Source organism: Sorex araneus, chromosome X (assembly GCF_027595985.1).
Source record: "Sorex araneus isolate mSorAra2 chromosome X, mSorAra2.pri, whole genome shotgun sequence".
In the NCBI taxonomy this organism is placed as follows: Eukaryota; Metazoa; Chordata; class Mammalia; order Eulipotyphla; family Soricidae; genus Sorex; species Sorex araneus.
Window position 1 is genome coordinate 173,382,687 of NC_073313.1, and position 21,571 is coordinate 173,404,257.

Below are 21,571 nucleotides of genomic sequence, written 5' to 3' on the forward strand. Positions count from 1 at the left end.
TACTGAGGACATGACAGAAGGGTCAGGCGTCTTCCAAAGTGCCTTTGATCTGCGTCATATTTGGTAGATACTGGCCATTCTACAACCTGGTGCAGGATTGCAGGGTGGAGAGGTCCACATGAAATTTATGGAATGTGTATGAGTCCCCCAAAAGCACCTGAGCTGCATTTGGAAAGTTCATTTTCCCATAAAGATATAAATCACAGTCCATTTCTGCCTCTGATTTCATGCAGAATATCCAGTCCTATTTATTATTCAAAAAGCTCAGAAATTTCTCCGAAACTTCCCTCCAACAGGAAAGGACTGTGCTGGGTCTGTGCAGCCTTCCTAGAAAATAACGGACAGCACCCCTCCAGTTACCGCGACTAAATCTGTAACAGTGATCTAGCATTTCCCATTACCACTGTTCACCCTGTCTTAAGCCCTTTTCTCATATAACTTCATTTATTTTTCTCTGGAACACAGAAGAGGGAAAGGTCTCATCCCCACTTTCTGGATGAGAAAACAACCACTATCCTGAGACAACAACACTCAGGAGAGCAGGGGCAAGGTTCCAACTCCACCAGCACTTAGCTTCATCACAAGTGGCTACTCAAGTCTTCCCATTTCATTGTGATGTCTAAGATTCTACAATGGCATCATGCTACCCATCAGCCTGGAGAATCGCTACTGAAAGCTCTATTTACAAAGCCACTAGGTCCAAACAGTTCAGCAGTAGGTAAGTGGTGTCAGATGCAGTGGTAGATGCAGCTACGCTTTCCTTGTACAGCTGTTAAGGCACTTGCCTTGCATGTGGTGACTTGGGTTTGATCCTTACCATCATATATGGATCCTTGAGAAACATCAGAAGTGATCCCTCAGCAGAGAGCAAGGAACAAGTCCTGAGCATGTGGCCCCAAACACCACACACACACACACACACACACACACACATTCCCAAATAAACAAAACTCTGCTCTCTCCTGGCTCCCTGAGACTTCCTGGTCATTTCAACGCACTAGAGCACACAGCACAAATGCACCCAACTACACCTTCTGCCTTATTTTTTTTGAGAAGAAAAATAGGATGCAATGGCCACACATCTGTTCCTTCATGTTCATGAGTCACTGGAGTAGGGAAGAAAAGGGTATGCTGCTAAAGTTTGCCTTTTTGCCACAGATATCTCAGAGCCCTCATCTTCACTCAGAGCAGACTTTTCCACCTGTCCAAGCACACTTTCCAATAATCCCTGCCATGCCCTTGACAACAATAAGCAAACCTGTTAGAACATGCAGGGATCTTCCTGCCCTCAGACACTATCTCACCTACCGCACCCTCACAGTCATTTCCTGCTCCCAGATGGGGCGGGGGTGGGGGGAGGGATGTGCTGGGAAAATTCACTGAATTGGTTCACATCCACTTTGCACATCATTTTATTGGTTTCACCAGATCTCTTATTGGTCTTCTACCTGCACACATGCACACATGCACGGGCAGACACACACACACAAACACACACACACACATACACACTTTATGAATTTCACAGGGTGGACGCTGGTGTCTGATTGCTATCTTGGGATCTCCTCAGAGGCTACACATAGTGAAAATTACAAAGTCTTTGCTGAGTTTTTATTAACAAAGAAGAGAAGTGACTGAAGGATCACTTTCAGGACACAAGAAGGAGCAGAAACAAACAGAAGAAGCTACTTTTTATCGACTGATAGCACTGAGGGCCCCAGTTAAAGGCTCTTCTGCATAAGTTCTCCTGCATAACTTATGCAACAGCACCCACTGAGAGAAGTTTTCAACCTTACTCTCTAAAGCAGGACTGGCTGGTCAAATATAGCAAATGTCACTGTCACTGTCATCCTGCTGCTCATCGATTTGTTTGAGCAGGCACCAGTAATGTCTCTCATTATGAGACTTATTGTTACTGCTTTTGGCATATCCAATATGCCACTGGTAGCTTGCCAGGCTCTGCCGTGCGGGCGCGATACTCTCGGTAGCTTGCCGGGCTCTCCGAGAGGGGCTGAGGAATCGAACATGGGTCGGCCGCGTGAAAGGTGAACGCTCTACCGCTGTGCTATCGCTCCAGCCCATAGCAAATGTCAGGGTCAGCAATTTCAAACATACACCTCAAAGTGCATTCATGACATGCTTCTGCATATGCCCTTACAAACACAAACACACACACATAAGAGTGCAGGAAAACAGGCAGTGTGCAGGGAGGATGTAAGGGGTGCAAACTGTCACCATTCTAGATGAGACTCAGTCAACTAACCCCCCAAACAGTTGGGTTCAGCTAAGACTAGCACATTGACCCTCTACTTCAATGAGTAAACCCACCTAAGATCAGAAGAATCACCCAACTCACCAGCATACTCATAAACATCAATAAAAATGTATTGTCTTAAGCCAACAAGTACTGGGGTCATTTTTCATGTGGCAGTTGCAAACTGAAGGTGGGTAGATAACAGTTAAACTTGTGGCAAGGAAGCCTAATATGATTTATGTAAGGTACATGAAGAAAACAATTTTGAATATTGCAAGGGATTTACATGAAGTTATAGTGTGAATTGCCATCCTCATCGGTACCTTTGCATACTATTAATTTGGGGTTTGGGGTGGTTACACCCAACAGTGCTCAGGACTTACTCCTGGCTTTCAGGGGACTCTATGCTCACAAACATGAACTAAAATGTTGGTTTGCTGTCCTTTGGATGGATCCAGATTCGTGATGATGAGTAAACTTAAAAATGCTTCTAGTTAACTCAGGCACTAGCTGGTTGTGAGACCTGGGACACAGATCAACCCCCTCACTCTAGTCGACCATTCTTGGCCTTCATGAGTTGTTCAGAAACATAGAGGGAAAAGCCAGAACTGGGTGTAGGGTCCAACTGGGACCAGAGAGCATATGGTACTAGTTCTCTTCATCAGAACTAAAAAACAATTTTAAAAGGCATTAAAATTATTAATTTAAAAATAATTTTTATTAAAAAATTTTATTAAAAGATAATTTTAAAGACTCACTCCCTTTATTTGTTCAATGCTGAGAAAGCCAGCTCACTATCTGATTAGACAAAACGGCACTCCACACTGGGTTCCCTATTAATCCAATTGCAATTTTAGCTCAACAGTCCATTTGACCACCAGCTAGTTATTTCACTGCCTTTTCTGTCCAGAAAAATAAGGCAAGTGGGGTATGCAAAGTGATACATTTACCTAGGTCAGCAGCACAGATTCTTAAAATAAAGTGCAAGTATCCAAAAGACCTGTCCAGACAGGACTGTTCCAAAGAGCAAGAGCATCTCAATGTCAAGAAGAAGATGAGTCAAACATATCACAGGAGCATCGACTTCAGCATGTCAGCATTCTGTGCCAAGTGGCGCTCAGCATTAAGCTGGTTCACTTACCATCACTCAAAGAGACATGTAAGCCGCCGCAAGGTCTTATTGACATTTCACCCTCTTCCTGGAAAGTCAGAGGGTGATGTATTAGAACTGGGGAATCAAAGGAATGTTTCTAGAAAAGACCAAGAAGACAATGGAGAACTGAAGACCGGACTGCAAGGATGTCTTCCCCACAAGTTTCTACATATAACCAAAGTCTTGGTCGGTCTCTGAGAAAGTTGGAGATGCTCCATGCAGAGAATTCTGATTTTATATTTTCTTGGAGCTGGGTATAAAGATAACCAAGAATCAAATGGATTATTTAAAGCTGTTTTACATTATCTTACAAATAACCCAGCCTCCACACAATCCCTGTGACTCCAACAAAGACACTAGAGCAAGAGAAAGAGGTAATCAAGTGATTGCTGGTGACCCAGGAATCAGGACAGGAAACTTGTTTTCCCCATGCACAGGGCCTCCTTCACACAGATGGATGGAGATGACGTGTACCTGTGTCCAGACCCCATGACACCAATCCAAACATTACTCCTGCTAATTCTGTTATCTACCTCAGAAGCTGACAATAAGATAAAAATGCTATTTAAACAAAAGAATACAATAAAAATTAAATGCCAGTCATGCAATGTCAAAAAGATAGAAATGTTAGTCATAATTTTTATTTACTTTGGGCAAGACATACTTAGAGCATGGCTGATCTAGGCTCTGGTAAAGCCAGAGCTGGTGAAGACCCTATTTCTGCAGACATTTTATATAGAAGCAACAGAAGTTCTTTCTTAGCTTTTATCACCAAATGAAATAAAGATAAAAGCTTTTGATATATACACATATCTATCTTATTTATATTGCAAATACCAGAATAAGTAAATACACCCTTTTGCTTGGAAATCAAAGCACTTCCACTCCCTCAGGACAGATTTTCTTCTTGAAGCATTTTGAAAGAGTGAGCCAGCCACCCTCTCAGGGGCTGAAGCTAACAGAACTCTGGCTGATGACCTGGTCAGACTATCTCCCAAGGGCTGGAGTCAACACTGATGCTGAAGCTTAAAATGTGGGAAATACTGGTCTACTTTAGAAATTTAAAAACGAATAGTTCCACCAAGATTCAGAGAGCTTCGAGGATTCAAGGGCTGACTTGCTGGGTCTGTGCATATCCTTTGCTACTGTCCAGACATGCCTCACTAGAACAGCTCCAGCTGACCACATTAGGGCAGTTGGACACAGGTAAAATCTTTTAGAAATAGAATGCAAATAAAAATAGAAGTTAGAATATCATCAAATAAGGCCAGGTTCTGTCCAGCTGAGATTCATGAATCTTTACTAACTTTTAGCAGAGGAACCAGCAAGGTACTAGAACACATCTTTGCCCTCAAAACTTTGTGAGCTAGGCACCAACTCCCAATGTCTGCTCAGTGGCATAAAAACAATCTATATCATCACAGCCTGGAGTTCAAGGTCAACAACTCTACCCAAGATTCCCAGGGAGACATGGCCTTCCAAGGTCATGGTTCATGGCTGGGAGTCTAAAATCACTCGTCAGCGATTTGCATTTTTCAACCTGTTTAACTGAATCTTCATGCAGTTTGTTAGTACCTTGAGAGAAAAGTTTCATGCGAATACTAACACATCAAAATCTCACCAGCTTTCATAGTCAGAGAAGGTTACTATTGGGGTGAGAGGGTACCAGCAACCTTAGATGGACATGCTAGGCTTCCCAGAGAGAAATATTAGAAATATGTCATCATCTTACAAATGATGCTAAATAATGGTCCCTATGATAGGAAAGTCACTCCCCTTAAATATCTCTGCCTTAATCCCCAGAACCTGTAAATGTTACTTTATGTAGCATAGGGGTATTAAAGATTATGAAGTGGTGTGAAATAGATTATAATATGAATCACAACTTATTAAGATTTTGTGCAGATGTTATAATATAATCACAAGGGCACTTAAATGTAGACAAGAAAGGCATAACTAAATGGTAGAAAGAAAGGTTGATGTAGACACGAAATAAGGCTGTGAGGTAAGGAACATGAGCAGCCCCTACCTTTGGAAAAGGCGAGGAAACAGTCTTCTCTACACCTTCCAGAGAAGAACACAGCCTTGCCAAAACCTGGTTTTAGTCCAGTAAAGTTCTGCATCTACTTCTTAAAACTGCTGTAACAAGTGACCACAAATTAAGCAGTTCTGGGGCACGGGTTGGGGCTCAGTTAGATGAGGTCATATGCATGAGGTCAAGTGAACACAACCTTCCACGTCACTGAGTATAATCCTCAGTACTGCCAGCATGATCCCTGGTCCCACAATAAGTGTGACCCCTGGTACACTGCAAATGTGTGACTATCAAACACTACTATCAAACACTACTACAAAGGGTAACACACGCCCAGAATTCTTTCACAAGTCAAGACCTGAAATCCGAGATCAATTTTTTTCTTTTTCTTTTTGGGCCACATCTAGCTGTGCTCAGGGCTTATTCCTGCTCTATACTTAGGGATCATTCTTGGCAGGGCTTGGAGACCATACAGGGTGCCAGGTATCGAGCCCTGGTTTGCCATGTGCAAGGCAAGCATTGGTATGCTGTACTATTGCCCCCAAACCAACTTTTCTGGGTGGAAATCAATGTGTTGGCCACCACTAGAAGCCAAAGGCTATTATATTTTTCTTGCTCTTTTGGTATCCGCTGCCTGGCAGCATTTTTTGCCTTGCATTTCCATCACTCCAGTCTCTGCCTCCACAGCTATCATGATGATCTCTACCTCTAGTCATTTCCCTTTGCCTTGCTGTTATAAGGACTTTTATGCTGGCCTCCTGAGCCCATGGGAATAATCAAGAGAGGATTCGTATCTCAAGATGCTTCACATACATAGGCAAAGCTCTCTTTTTCTATTAACAGGGTCAAAGACGTTAGAACCTACACTCTTTTATTTATTTACTTACTTACATTTTCCCCCCTTTTTTGGGTCACACCCGGAGATGCACAGGGGTTACTCCTGACTCTGCACTCAGGAATTATTCCTGGTGGTGCTCGGGGGATGATATGGGATGCTGGGAATCGAACCCAAGTTGGCCACGTGCAAGGCAAATGCCCTACGCACTGTGCTATTGCTCCAGCCCCACCTAAGCTCTTTTAAGGGTGCTATTTAACTGACTAGTGACCACTTCAATCCTCCAAATATGTACTGATTTTATCCACTACATTCATAACAACAGAAAACACACATACACACACACACATACACACACACACACACACACACACACACACACACACATCCTCCCTTTCTAACAAAGCAACAGATCAGGAGGTCTGGGGGAGGGTAAGGATGTAGTCCATCCCAGTATTCACATAGGGGTCCTTTCTATCTAATGACAACCTCCTTTTCCCACAGTTTGTGGGATGTGAAAGATTACTAAGAATTTGCCCAAAGTGGCTGTAAAAAATTGTGTAAAAAAAAAAATTCGGAAATTGCTCTCTTTCCTCTCACCTATCCCATGTTTCTTAAATAAACGTTATGATAATTCATAAAGCAAAGCTTAGAGGGGGAAAAAAGGACCGACATCCATTTCAGAGAATTCCTCTTAATAATAATGAGTACACTCCATCCACAAATGTCAAAAGCTTTGCTCACAAAGCCCATAATCCCCAGCACAAACAAGAGACATTGTAAGAACCAAAAGGACGCCAGTCCTCAATTAGGAGCAGCCCCACCAGACCCAGCACCCAGCGTTCCAGGGCAGAAGCACCTGTGTTCTGTTCTGTTCTCAGCACACATATTGCAATGGGTTTTCTGTCATCTCTGTAGTGATTTCCATTTCTCCAGTGCTCCTTGCTCTTACTTGCCTTTAAAACTCGGCAGCGACCCCCTGGCACCTGCTCTCTCAGACTCACCAGAGAGGTCAGGGCACCCCGTGGCTATATCCTTCTATGCCTTCTCTCTGAATTCACCTCTCAGTGAGTACCCTAAGTTCTCATGATCTTGAATCTGTACATCCAGCTTGACCTCTCTTCTGAATAAGCTTCAGTTCTAAGTATCCCAGCAAGTATTCAATAAGCTCACTTAAATATGGAGAATCATCTCTAAGTCAGGGCTGAAAAACACCCTAAGAAAATGGTGCCACAAGCCACCTAGGAATCCACCCAAACCCTTGCCCTCACATGTGTACTCTCTTACTACCTCTGACCGTTCCAATGTAATCCACCTGCAATTCTATCCATTCTGCCTCCAAGAATGATCCCAAATCTGATTAGGTTTTATCATCTCCACTCCGTGTTCCCTCTCCTCTCACCAGATGATGCCAACCAACAGGGTCCTACCTCATCGGCTGGCCTCCTGCCCTTGCCTTTATCCCCAACCTGTCTTCCCCATACAAGACAGCTGGAACCATAAAGCATAAATTAAATGTTGCTCTCAAGTGTAAAATGATCCTGGGGCTCCTGGATTCATTTAAACTCCCCATTACACCAAGATCTATGTGTAAATGCCTTGACCTTCCCCTCCTTCTCGTTTTCTTCCTTGATAGGAAGGCCTAGCATGCACACACTGGCTCGCTGTCCTTTTCTGGAACATTCCCGGTCCCACTTCAGGATCTTTAGACTAGCCATGACTTCTGTTGTCAATGGCCTTCTTTTCCAATCTATGCATGGTTATCCTATTCCTGCTCTGAAGTTCCCCCCAAATGTCCCTGCAAAGCAGCCTAGGGTGATAACAAAGTCACATGCTTTCATGTCACAATCCTTTGTCTTTTTCAGAGCATCCTGAAGCCATCCTCGATGTTCTCTGACAGAGTGATTTCCCTCCTTCCACCGCGCCTGCTCCACTAGAGCACATGCTCACTGAGGGACAGGATTCCGGCTCAAATACCCAGTGCTTAGTGATTATCAGGTGCTTATGAAACACCTGTTTGTGAGCAGATGGTCCACAGGCAACATTAAACCACGTTAAATGTTATTCTTCACCAATATTTCTGGTTTTCAGTGATTCCTGGGATTCCAATACCACAGACACTGAAATCTCCCTTGGAGGAGTTCTACTGGTCCTTCTCATTTCTTCTCATGGCTCTTCGCTCTCTCTTAGCCCAACTCCTTTCTGCCAGCAAGCTGGCTCCCTAACTTTCCATTTAATAGTTTCCCAAACCTTCATGGAACTCTGGCTTGCCAAATCTCTCCTTAACCTAGGACACATCAGCCACCTGCTGACTACCAAGTTTTCTCTTGAGTATCCAGGCAACTTCCTGAAAGAGAATCTCAGCAGCTTGGGTAGAAAAGGACACAATCAAACAAGAGCACTCAAGTAAAATCAGAATCATGGGACTGAGATAAAAGACCTCCCCCACCATGAGTAAAAGCAAAGGCATCTCCATTCAATCTCCCCTGTGAAATGAGAACGTGACTACAAGATCCTCCCAAGGGGTGTTGAAGCCAACAGATGGTGGGAATCACGGAGGACTTGAGAAATAAGTCATTGGCATGAGTAAGAAGAAAGATTTGGAGGGAAAAGAATCTTTATGTAAACAACATGATGAATTGAGCACAATTAAGCAGGGAAAGGACAAGTTGGATCCTTCTGTAAGTCTCTGTCAAAGGCTTACTCTTAACTGAAATGCCTCTTCCTGGCAGACATACAATAAGCCCAGTTTGTGCCAGGTAGTATAATACTGAGAAATTTTTGCTCATGTTAGATCACATGAGCAAACTCCATACCTGTCAATTAGTGATTACTGTATTTTCCAGGTAAACAAATATATCAAAAGGTTCAAGAACAATTTTCCTGCAAGGCAAGATATTCACATGGCCTGGGATTGTCTCAGGGCTGACTTGGGATGCTCATTTAAAATTCAGTCTCAGGGATCAGAAGGAGTGCACAGCAGGTAAGGTGTTTGCTCTGTATATGGTTGACTTGGGCTTGGTCCTGAGCACCACATATGTTTCCCTGAGCACAGAGCCAGGAGGAAGCCCTACGCACAGTCAGGGCTAAGTGATCCTAATCCCCTTTTCCCTCACTACCACCAGCTAACAAAAAAGCATCTGAGGACCAGAGGACGGCTCAGTGACAAAATGCCCTCTCTTTCGAACATGAGGCCATGAATTCGATCCCCATGAATTCAATGCACCAAACATGATTCTTTCAGCTCTATGGTCTGGGACCCTGGACACAGAGTATGTGATCTCTGGTGCCTTGAAGGTGTGCATGAGCATAACATGTGTGTAACGTGTGACTCCTGGTAAGCACTAAAGCTACAAAGATGTACTGAGGAGTGCATAACCCCACATCAAGTCTGAGTGTGAGCACAAACATGCACGTGTGCGAGTCATTAGTTATCACAACTGCAAGGGAAGAGAGGAAATAAAAGGTAAACTGAAATAAATAAAAATGCACCCTCACAGTTCCATCCCACATTTCCTGGGATGCCAGAAGTGGTCCTGAAATCTGCAAAAACACAAGTACTCTAGGCGGTTTGGCCTACCTTGGAGAGGAAGACCTACAAGTCAGAAGACAGAGAAACTATTTTTTGTATTGTCTTAACATAGCCTAAAATTTTCAAAAATGCAATAATCACATGCAAGGACTCAAGAAGAGGCTCTGTTTTTGTTTAGAACTTAACCATTGGCTATTATCCATTTCAAAAAGAGTCTAATGGCAGTACTAATGACAAAGTCAATGGGAATATGAGCCATCGATCAATCCTGCATTGGTGACATTTGCAGGTGACATTTGCAGGTGATGTGACCAAAAAGTGTAGGAATCTGAGTTTGCCACTTTGTCATCTTAGTAGAGGGGGGCTGAGCATTTAGAAAATGAAATAACTACTTGATTATACGTTCCTTTCCTTTCATTTCTTTTCTGCATTAGTTAGGAAACAGCATTGATTTTTTTCTTTTGAAACTATGTGTGTTGGCAGGTTATATTATCTATAATTTACTTTCAGGATGGCAAAGAAAGCATTACACAAAAATTGTTCTTTAAAAGAAAATAATAGGTATTACAGGATTAAGAAGGACAGAAAGATATCCTGGGTGGGTGAATCCTGTCAATCTTCCAAGTCAGGAAGGTTTCTGACCCTAAAGAAGAATGTTCCTGCTCCATCCACTCACCAACCAACAAAAGGGAAAGAAACAGCCCTTTGGAAAAGCAGAGCATTGGGATGTGGAAGGTATGCTCACTGCAGCATCTTCTCCAGGCATTGAGCCTGCCACAGACACAAGGTTGAGAAAGAGAAAAAGAAACATAAGAATGAAGCTCTGGCTAGTGGCTATTGGGGGTGGGATACTGCAGATGAGAAACACAGACTGAAGCAACTGACGGTAACTCCAAAGACAGCTCTTGGTGATGACAATGACAACAGCATGAATACTGTGAAACAGTTGCATGCATTCATTAGTGCCAATGAACTAATGTGCAACGAACTAATCAAAGAAAGGGAAATCACTAATTGAGCATTATCTCCAGTCCGGGCGCCCCAACTGCAGACAGCAAACTACTCATGAGCATGAACAGGAGCGACTGAAGCCTGAGAGCTAATGGGCACCTTCAAGGGAAATGGGGAGTCACTGCTCTCATATTAATAAAAATAAAACAGCAAAAATCAGACACTTGGCATAAGGAGCATGGCCTTCTGGTCTATGCCAGGCACATAAAGATGTACCTCGTGGCCACCAAGGCCACCTCAGACAGCATTCAGTTTGCTCATTAGCATTGCACAGCTCTTCCCTCTGGTAACGCCGCCTGGGGATCTGACAAGCACAGGTCTTCCTGAAGACAAAGGCAAAGAAGATCAGAAGAAGACAAATCATAAAAATTGTTTCACCATGTCTGGAATTGTCATAGGTTGGGTGGGGTAGGAGAAGATGGTGGGCCCCTGGAGACTTCAAAGGGGCACTGGCCATGGCCTTCTCTCTCCTCCATACCCACCATCCCAGACTTTCTCCTTTATCTGCAGAAACAAAGTAGTGCCCAGAGCAAATCAGCCTTGCCCAGCTTTCCTCTGGCTCTTTCTTCCCAGGGATTTTTTTTTTTTGGCCTTTTCTCCCTTTTCCCTTGCCCTGTGCTCCCTATGGGACTATGCCAGGGTGTTCCCCTTGACTCTAGCTATGAGTTATCAGGGTTGACAAAATCTTAAAGTTCCTGTGTATAGAGCAGAATATGATAGACATCCACAGACTTTAAGTTACAATAATGCCTAAAGATATATACAAACAACTCAACATATCAACTCTGGAGAAGCCTGCATTTTCTTTTGAGTGTCAAGCCCCCTTCTTCACCCTTCATTTTCCCCAAATAAGCTTATCTTACTTCACACACACACACACACACACACACACACAAATGAAAATAGCTAAGATGATATGAAAAGAAGAAAAAGAAGAGAAAAAGAATTTGTTTACTAAGGCCAACATCTAAGAAAAGATAATGAAGCCCACCACTGCCACCACCATCAGAACAACAGATAAAACCTTCTGTAGTATTGTCAAAAGAGGAACTGTTTTGCTCGCAGTGACCCTGGACATACCAATGAACAATCACTTAACATTTTTTTCCTATCTACTAGTTTCATGGGTGAGTCTGTCTCTACTAGATCAAAGAGGTCCAGAGAGAGCCAAGATTACATGCTCACCACATTTAAGAAGATAGCCCCAAAGATAGTCCTAAAAAGAGGTAACCAAAGAATGCAGGTAAGCTCCCCCGAACTAAAGTGTAAAACTAGTCTGTTTGTTTTTCATTTGTGTTCAAAATCCAAATTAATATAGATAATCCAGGCATTGCTGCAACCAAAAGCCCATAGAGGTGCTCTGTGTCATTGTATACTACATGACCTCTTAGGCTTTACAAACTCAGATAATAATTTATAGGTAGCAAAAAATGCTAGAACACCTGACACAGTCAGACAAATGAGAGGTGAGGTGAATACACAGAGAAACAGTAGTCAGAATGTGGATACTGGAGGCATATTCCTAAGCATGCTTTATTCAAAATTTCCCTCCCCTCTCACTACCCCAGGAAGAGTCAAGAAGGGCACGTGAGACCGTCAGTATGACCTGCTCTAACAACCAGCCATTTCCTCATCTGTCTCCCATACCACAGGTATCTCTATTCCCGAGACACAGTAATACTGAAAAGGGGTCATCTACTAACCCTATAATAGCTTCTAAATGTTTGAGTGAATGCAAAACACACACTTCTCACTGTAAGGCAGAAGCCAGAAATAACTACTACACTAAACTAGGGGAGGTTTAGTTGTCCAAAATTTTAACAGCCTGGAAGCCTTAGGCACTTGCATCAAACAGAAAAACAACAAACCAAACACAAACCTCATTGCTGATATGGATAAATTTTAGTGGTCTGGGAAGAAGACAAAACCAGTCACAAAATTTACTAAATCTAAAACGTAATTCAGAAGGAGGCCCTTTCTCTCTATCATTCTATGAAGCCTGACATAGATGAGGAAACTTCAAAAGAAAAGTTTCAATGTAGCAGAAGTTGGTTCTTAAGGTTTTAGGGGGAAAGGCTATTAAATCTCTACTACATCAAATGCAAGGTGAAGAAGCTGCACGTGCTGATATAGAAGCTGCAACAAGAGATTCAGAGGGTCCAGCTGGAGTCACTGGTGAAGATGACTCCATGAAACAATAGATACCCATTATAGCTGAAATGTCCTTCTAACTGAAAAAGATGACATCTCTGGCTTTCATAGCTAGAAGCGGGGCTCAATGTCTAGCTTCCAAACTTCATAGAACAGACTGATTTTAGGGCTAATGTAGCAGAAAGATGTTTAGTTGAAGTCAATGCTCATTTTCCATCCAAAAAATTCTAGCTGTTAGGTATACTAGTTGATTCTGCCTGTGCTCTATAAATGGAACAACACAGTCTAGTGGCAGAATATCTTTTTAAAACATGGTTTACTAAATAGTTTAAGCCCGCTGTTGAAATCTACTTCCCAGAAAAGGATTACTTTTAAAAGGTAACTGACCTCTGACAATACACCTGGACACTCAAGGTCTCTGATGGAGATGTTCAAGGACATAGATACTGTTTCTATGCCTGATAACATATTATCTACTCTCTAGCCAAAGAACCAAAAGGTCATTTTGACTTTCAAGTCTTAATGGAAAAACATTTTGTAAAGCTATAGTTTCCATAGACACTGATTCCTCGGGTGGATCTGGACAATGTCAATAAAAATTCTTCTCGAAAGGATTCTCTGTTCTTAGATGCCATTAAGCACCTCCTGGTTCATGGGGGTAGCTAACATACCAATATTAACAGGAGTTTGTAGGATGGTGACGCCAACCTTCAATGGCTGACTTTGAGGTGACATCAAGACGTTAGTGGAGAAAGTTTTTGCATATGTAGAAGAAAGAACTGAAAAAACTGGATTTAAGAGTGGACCCTGAGGCCATCTTGATGCCACAATCCACAGAGAAGCGGCAGGCATTCTGATGAGCAACGCGGCCCGGACAATGCTCCGGACCCGATTCGGGGCCAGCAACACCGGGGGGCCGGAGGGAGGAGGTGCCGCCAGCACACCTTCTCCAGATGGAACCCCGGCGCCACTGAGCAGCAACTAACACGGCTCCAGGATTCGGGACTGGGACAGATCCGACCTTTTCTAAAACCTGAAAACATACAATCTTTGAATGGAAAACTAATTATCGAATGCCTCCTTATTAGGGCTATCTTGTTTGGGGATATAACTCCCACAACAATAGTGAGTTTTGTGTTGAAATATGGAACGTAATCAAGGTGAAGAGAAAATAAAGTGAGGTTCATCAGTTATACAGTTGGGGTGGGGGCGGGGGGCATACCGGGGATTTTAGTGGTGAAATGTGGGCACTGGTGAAGGGATGGTGTTTGAATACGGTATAACTGAGACATAAACCTGAGAACTCTGTAACTTTCCACATGGTGATAAAATTTTAAAAATAAATAAATAAATAAACAAATAAAAAAAAAGAGTGGACCCTGAAAATGCAGCTGAACTGTTGTAATCTCTTGATAAAAGCTTGAACAGATGAGGAGCTGTTTCTGACAGATGAACAAGTCTCTTTGGGGGGTGGACGGTGGGAGACGAATGGGTTTTGGCCACAGCTGATGAAGCTCAGCTGCCTATTCCTGACTCTTTGCTTAGAGTGACTCCTGGCAATGCTCAAGGGTCCAGCATTGAAGAGGGGTCAGCCGCATGAAAGGTAAACACCCTCCTTCTGATACTATCTCTCTGGCCTGAAAGTTTCTTGAGATGGCATCTATATCTTAAGATACTGTGAACCCTGTTGGAAATGAGAAGAAAGGGTTTAAAATAGTATCTGAGCTTAACTGATCAAGTAGCAGCAAGGGTTAAGAAGAATTATTCCAATTCTGAAAGTTCTTCTGTGGTTAAAATCTATAAAACAGCATCACAGCTACTGAGAAATCCTTCATGAAACAGAGAGTTCATTGATGCAGCAAACTGCACTGCCATTTTTATTTTCAGGATTTACCAGTGCCACCTTAACCATCAGCTACCATCACCCTCAGCCACCACTGACAAGGTAAGACCCTTCACCAGCAAAACTGATTATGATGCACTGAAGGCATGTATGGTAATTAGCAAGTTCTAACAATCAGTTATTTTTTAAGGCATCTACACTGTTTTGTTTTCTTAAGTTTTTTTGGTTTTTTGGGGGGAGTCACACCCCGTGGATGTGACTCACCCCGTGGATATTCAGTGCTATTGTTTTATTAAGCTACAGTGTTAAACATAACTTCTAGATATACTCAGAAACCCAAGTTTGTGCGACTTGTTTATACAGTGACATTCACTTTACTGTATTGACTGGATATGAACCTACTACAATCTGAGTTGTGCCAGTGCAGCTTCTGCTGTGGTAGATAAAGGCTTTGATTGTGTGGAATGAATCTATTAAGGCAGTGAGGAAAACATGCCATGTCTTCTCTAGGAAAGGAAAAGAATAACTTGGATCTCCAATATCTGCATGTCAGTATGTGCCTAGAATATTGGCAAGACAGAAATGTAATTCTACTGCACAGGATATTCTCTTTGGTCCAGTGACTTCCCTTATACTTAAGTGCAATTTAAAACTCCCTCCCCAAGAAACTCCAAACAATAATAGTGAGTTTTGTTGAAATATTGAATGTAATCAAAGTGAAAGTAAAGTGAAATGTATCAGTTACACAGGCGGGGTGGGGGGGCTAGGGGTGTGGGGGGGCGGGGTGGAGCTATACTGTGATTCTTGGTGGTGGAATATGTGCACTGGTGAAGGGATGGGTGTTCGAGCATTGTATAACTGAGACTTAAACCTGAAAACTTTGTAACTTTCCACATGGTGACTCAATTAAAAAAAAAAAAAAAAACCTCCCTCCCCAGCTTTAGGCAGACTCTCACAACCTCATGGTCCCTCAGTTCACTTCTGTGCCTTCCTCCCTACAGTTTTATTACTCTCACTTTTCTGAATAACTTCTTTCCCTCTGCAACTTACCTCCATGGCTAACATCTCATTCTGCAATTCTTAGTTCAATGTAGGAAATCTGATCCCCACAATTCCTGATAAATTTTATTAAGTGCATGCTCTCCTTATTTTTCCCTTCTCTTTTTAAGCATGGAAATATCTGAAATCATCCTGTTTGTCTTGTTTACAACTTGAGTATGTCCCTAAAAGAAGAAAATTCATCCCTTTGGTCACCTCTGCATCCATCCTGATGAAAATAGGACCTGGAGCATAGTAAGTGCACAGCTCCTCCCGGAATGAATGAATAAATGGAGACGACATGGGGAAGAAAATGAGCCTGTATTTACTAAGTAGGGTTTATTTAGACTATGTGTGGGTGTGGCTGAGCGGGAAAGAGGGAAAAAACAATGACATCACCATTAATAGTTCAGGAACACACAAACCAGGAAGAACTGTGATGGCACTAAAGTGCCTGCACAGTTTAAGGGAAATGTGCACAGCTCACAAAGTGAGATGTCGGGTGATACACAGGCAGCGTCATCTGAAGCATTCAATATGAAGCCTATGTTTCCTCGGCAGAAAATCTGTTGAAACATGCATGATTTCAAGCATGACTATTTGCAGCATCCTTTCCAAGGTCAGTCATACACAGATTTCTTGATACATTCCCTTTCTTGACGACTAAGGGGACAGAGTCACTTAAAATAGTGACTTCTATTTTAAAAACTGCTGCTATCTATCTGCAAAAGTCTACACAATCAATCTTTAATACCTAAGATGTTGATCTATGACCCAAAGAAAATAAATTCCAACGTTTGTCTGGAAGGTACTTCTAGCCAGTGCCTTTAAAAGTCTAATTGCAGAGCTCAGGAGGTAGCTCAAAAGGTGGGAGGACATGCTTTGCCTGTGGGAACCTGGGGTGTGATTCCACAACACTGCATGAGCAAAATAAACAAACAAGAAAAACCTAAAAATGTAGTGAGGCTTTGTGGAGTCAAAGATATAGATCAATAATAGAGCACTTGCCTGGCATGTGTGAGGCCCCGAGTGGATCCTCAGGGAGAGAAAAGGACAAGACAGGAAAGGTCCTGTCTGCGAAGTATTATTTTTGCCAAGCAGGACTCAATACCCTGCCATCGGCTCCACTTCCAAATACAAGCCCCTACTAGGTACTCAATCAATACTGGCTTCCCTCCAACACCCACAGAACTGAAGAGCACTTGACCTAAGTCATTAAGCAGAGACATTTCCTAAGCTAAGGATTTGGAGGTAACCTTCCCAAAGTCCAAGGAAGAAGAGAGGAGACAAAGACACAAGTTTCCAGGTTAACCTAAAATGACAATCCTGAAAGACTAGGGGAACTAAATTACTAGGAGAAAAAAGAAAACCACAAAAGGATTACTCAAATTGCTCTTTCCTGGGGGGACCCCAAAAACCAAATATTGACATTAAAGAGTTGTTGGATCAGCACTGGAGAAAAATCATTATGATTTCCTAAACGGACCTAATGTGCCAGCCCTACAGAATGATAGGTGGAATGAGGTAGTGTCTACTTTTTTGAGACAAAGAAAACAGGGCAAGCAAACAAAGCACAGCTACAGCGGCAGCTAGTAGCCAGCCCTGCAAAGCCTGACAGGCCACAGGTGGCACCAAAGGAAAGCTGCATCTTGCAGCCGACAGCTGGTCCCACAGCCCACAGCTTGGACCACTGTTCACTCAGGAACCAGCCCCATCCCATGAGACTGCAACCTATAGGAGAGACAAGCCTCCTGGCTGCTATCAGGGAAACAGGTAGCAACAGATACTAGATTATCTGCCTGTGAGGGCTAGGGAATGGGGGACAGAGACATGCAGCTAACAAAAAGAAGAGAATTTGGTTCTTTAAGAATTTGCCCCAATTATGGGGAAACAATGTCCCTTAAAAACATGCCTTTAGTACAAAAACTCCAGAATGGAGTCTAATGTTTACTCTCATATCTATCACCCATTTTGGAAAATATGATAAGTATTTAATTTCTCTACAACGACACACACGCAACATTTCCTGGTGTGCTAAATTTTACCTTCTATTAACCAAAATGTTTTAAGACAACTTAATATGCCATGAGAATACATTTCAGGAGAGTCAGGGAGCTGCATACAAATACCAATCATTCCTAAAATAAACTTCTGTCTGCTTCTTCCTTAGTGAGTATCAGAAACGGCCCAGTGCCCGGCACTTACCAGCATAGCTGGTACAGAAGCGCTAAGAAGGAAAAATGTGATACAGTTACTAAGACTTCTGCATTCTAATACAAAGGTTCCCACACCCGGCCCACCCCACACCCACCAGGAGAAAGTGGGGTTTACGTGTTTATTCCTGGTAACCACCCTGAAAGCCTGCTTTACTTGTCTTCCCCCACCCCGAACCTAATTGCTGGTAACCACACATTAAACCAGCCCCTCAGTGACTCTGATCCCAAGGCAGCGTGAGAGTTGCTAATATCAGGACCTTGGCAAATTGTAGATAGGCTGTGCTCAGGAACCCAGAAAACTCCAGCCTCGTGGACTGCTATACTGAAATGCCCAAAAGATTATATTAATTTAGCCTCTTTGGAGATGGTCCAAGATAGCCAAACCCCATAACCAACCTGACTCCAAAGCAAAAGGCACGCCCCACCCCACGTTCTGGACATTGCTGCTAGCTGCCTGGCACTTCTGAGGAATTCTAGGTCAGAAATGCTGGGTATCTTCATAGATGAGCACAAGCAGCATACTTGTCTTGCTGCACATGTGTGCCCATGTTGGTGATGCTCGTGAAGGGCAGCTGGGACCAGCTAATAGGCTCGGTGAGTCAGAAGAAGCAGATAATAACACCTGTTTCATTCCTCAGGAAGAGCGAGCTCCAAGAAAGGATGCTGCAGCAGCTGCCCACCTTGTTTGTTCACGGCTTATAGAACCTTTTATTTCTAGAAACTGACACTTTCCGTTACTATTAAAACGTCCAGGCCTTAGCTATTGGACCACTCTTGTTCTCCCACAGCCACTCTGTCCTTCTTGCATAAAAAGGGAAATTGGGCAGATCATCTGGCCACCAGAGAACAAGCCTCTCCTTACAGTGGGAGGCAAATGTGATTATTTTATGATCAACAGAGTATGAGTAAAAGCAAATCAGACAAATTATAGACCCTCATGACCCCATGCCCTTCCTCCCAACCTCTTTCCTCCCTTAACATGGGGTGGTCAGATAAAAGAGAGTAAAAGTGGAGACAGCAGAGCAGCTAGGCGGAAGGAGCCTGTTCCTAAAAGAATCCAGCAGAAGAGAAGTGCTTATTCCAATGGATTCTAGAGCCAACCCACCCTAGTACCTTATAATTGGGACTTTTGTTCAAACTTCTATACATGTATCCTAGTGAGTCCTAATGCAAGGACTTTCTCCCCTACACAGAACTTGATAAAAACTAGTGATCAAGAAGCAATCCCTTCAAAGCTTCATCTTCGAAGATCATGTTGGCAACTACAGAGAATAGTGAGTTATATCAGGAGACTCAAAAATATAGGGCTAGAGACTGAACACAGCGGCCACTCAACACCTTTATTGCAAACCACAACAGCTAATTAGAGAGAGAGAACAGAAGGGAATGCCCTGCCACAGTGGCAGGGTGGGGTGGGGGGGAGATGGGAGTGGGGAGGGTGGGAGGGACGCCGGGTTTACGGGTGGTGGAGAATGGGCACTGGTGAAGGGATGGGTTCCCGAACTTTGTATGAGGGAAGTATAAGCACAAAAGTGTATAAATCTGTAACTGTACCCTCACGGTGATTCTCTAATTAAAAATAAATAAATTATAAAAAAAAAAAATATACTCCCGTTTTCACAATTTATTTTAAATGATATGCTTAAAAATACAAGCTTTCCTCATCTGGCCAAGCAATGTCTCTATCTTTTGAAGTGAACTTTATATCAATACTTACCATGTAAATTATTCACAATTTCTGGAACAAGTCTAGTATTACTTGACCAATGTTAATGCAGTTCCCTCTGCCTGAAAGGTCATTCCTGACCTAGAAAATTCCTCAACATCATATGCAAGTTTACAGGGAAATGTGTCTCGATTCTGAAGAGCTTAATGGAGTTTTATTTTGTTTTCATGGGGAAGGGACAGGGAGGTTAGTCATACCTGGCTGTGATCAAGTCATATTGCCAGTACTATGCTTGGGGATCACTCCTGGCAGTGTTCAGGGGACCATATGAAGTGCAGGGGATCAAATCTAGCTCAACCTCATGCAAGGCAAGAGCCTACTAACTGGACTATTCCTCCACCCCTCACTTAGACTACTTAATATATTGTGGTATATGTGCCAATTTCCCCTCTAGCCTGCAGAATTCTTGAAGGAATAACTGCATATTTGTTTTTGGTGTTTGGTTTTCGTTCTTGTTTGAATCACTCAATACTTCTACTACATGTATCTCAGTGTCTGGCACAGCCCAGTCTCAATAAATGTTTGGAGAAATAACGAATAAAACTATCAAATTAACTATGTTAATGTTATCTTGAGAATCACTTTTCAAATTGTTAAATAGCCAAAGGCAAAGCTTATGGTTTAAAAAAATCTCCTGGTACATGCACAAGTAATCATTTCCCTTTAACCAGGACACCTTAGTCTGTTGAGCTAGGAGAAAAGTCTTTCAAGGATAAAAGTGGAGCTCAAGATCCTTTGTGAGCATCTCACTTATTTCTCACCACCTGGAGAAACACAATATTGTTCTTAATAGAAAAAGCAAGTAGCACAATGAGAAATCTGAGATGTCCTATTTTTAATAGATCAGTTTGCTTTGAAAACATATTCTACATTTAATTCAAAGGAAAAATACATACATTGAATGTTGTTTTACAAAGATCCCTTAGATACCATTTAGATTCTACCATAATGTCTGAAAAACAACAAAAAAAAATTACACAGGCACATTGTTTTAATAGGACCTGTGCCAGACACAATGGCCTGAAGCCCTCTCTTTTAAGGTGAAAATATTCCTTCAGACACCAAGGTTTGATCACAGTTGCAATTCCCAAGTACAAGATAAATTGGGACCAAGTCTATGCTCAGTGGCAATTCCATTGCTGCTGCTCATGGCTCAGCACAGAACTGAGCAAAAATCTAAGAAAAGATTAAAGAAAGTATAGAAAATGAAATAATTCCACTATCAAAGAATGCCATGGAGTCTAGGGAAGCTACTGTGAATGTTAAGAAGTTCTTTTTTATTCAACTAACCTTTTAACCTGGAATCTCTGAGAAATAAAGCAATCTCAATATCAACTCATTAAAACTGTAGGGTCCATCACCACCATTTGTTTTAGATAACAATTTATTAGCTGACTTACAGGGGGGGAGCATGAGCCAGTCAGGGACACAGCAAACTCTGGACATTCCAGTTCTCAAAAGTCTAACCCAGACTTTTCTCCATCACAGCACACTATCAGTCCATTCCTTTAAAATCTGCATAAAGAAAGCCAACACCAGTAAAAACACAACAGCTAATCCATGAAGTTTTTTTTTCCAATGCCTCCTCCCTCCCTCTCTCTCTCTCTCTCTCTCTCTCTCTCTCTCTCTCTCTCTCTCTCTCTCTCTCTCTCTCTCTCACACACACACACACACACCAAATATAGCTAAGATTGCACCACACTGTAGCACTGTCATCCTGTCCCATTGTTCATCAATTTGCTCGAGCAGGCACCAGTAACGTCTCCATTGTGAGACT

At 42.5% G+C, this 21,571-nt stretch overlaps 1 protein-coding gene across 3 annotated transcripts in view; it reads right to left on the reverse strand.

The window, feature by feature from the left end:
- MGAT5 (alpha-1,6-mannosylglycoprotein 6-beta-N-acetylglucosaminyltransferase) overlaps positions 1-21,571 on the reverse strand; it is a 384,102-nt gene that overhangs the window by 270,464 nt on the left and 92,067 nt on the right. Inside the window, exon 1 of one of the 3 annotated variants that reach the window (XM_004616498.2) lies at positions 21,195-21,309. The exons of the other annotated variants lie outside the window; for them this stretch is intronic. The gene's annotated coding sequence lies outside the window, so the exon portion shown is untranslated. Of the gene's footprint in view, positions 1-21,194; positions 21,310-21,571 lie in introns of those variants that run through there. 3 annotated transcript variants of the gene reach the window in all.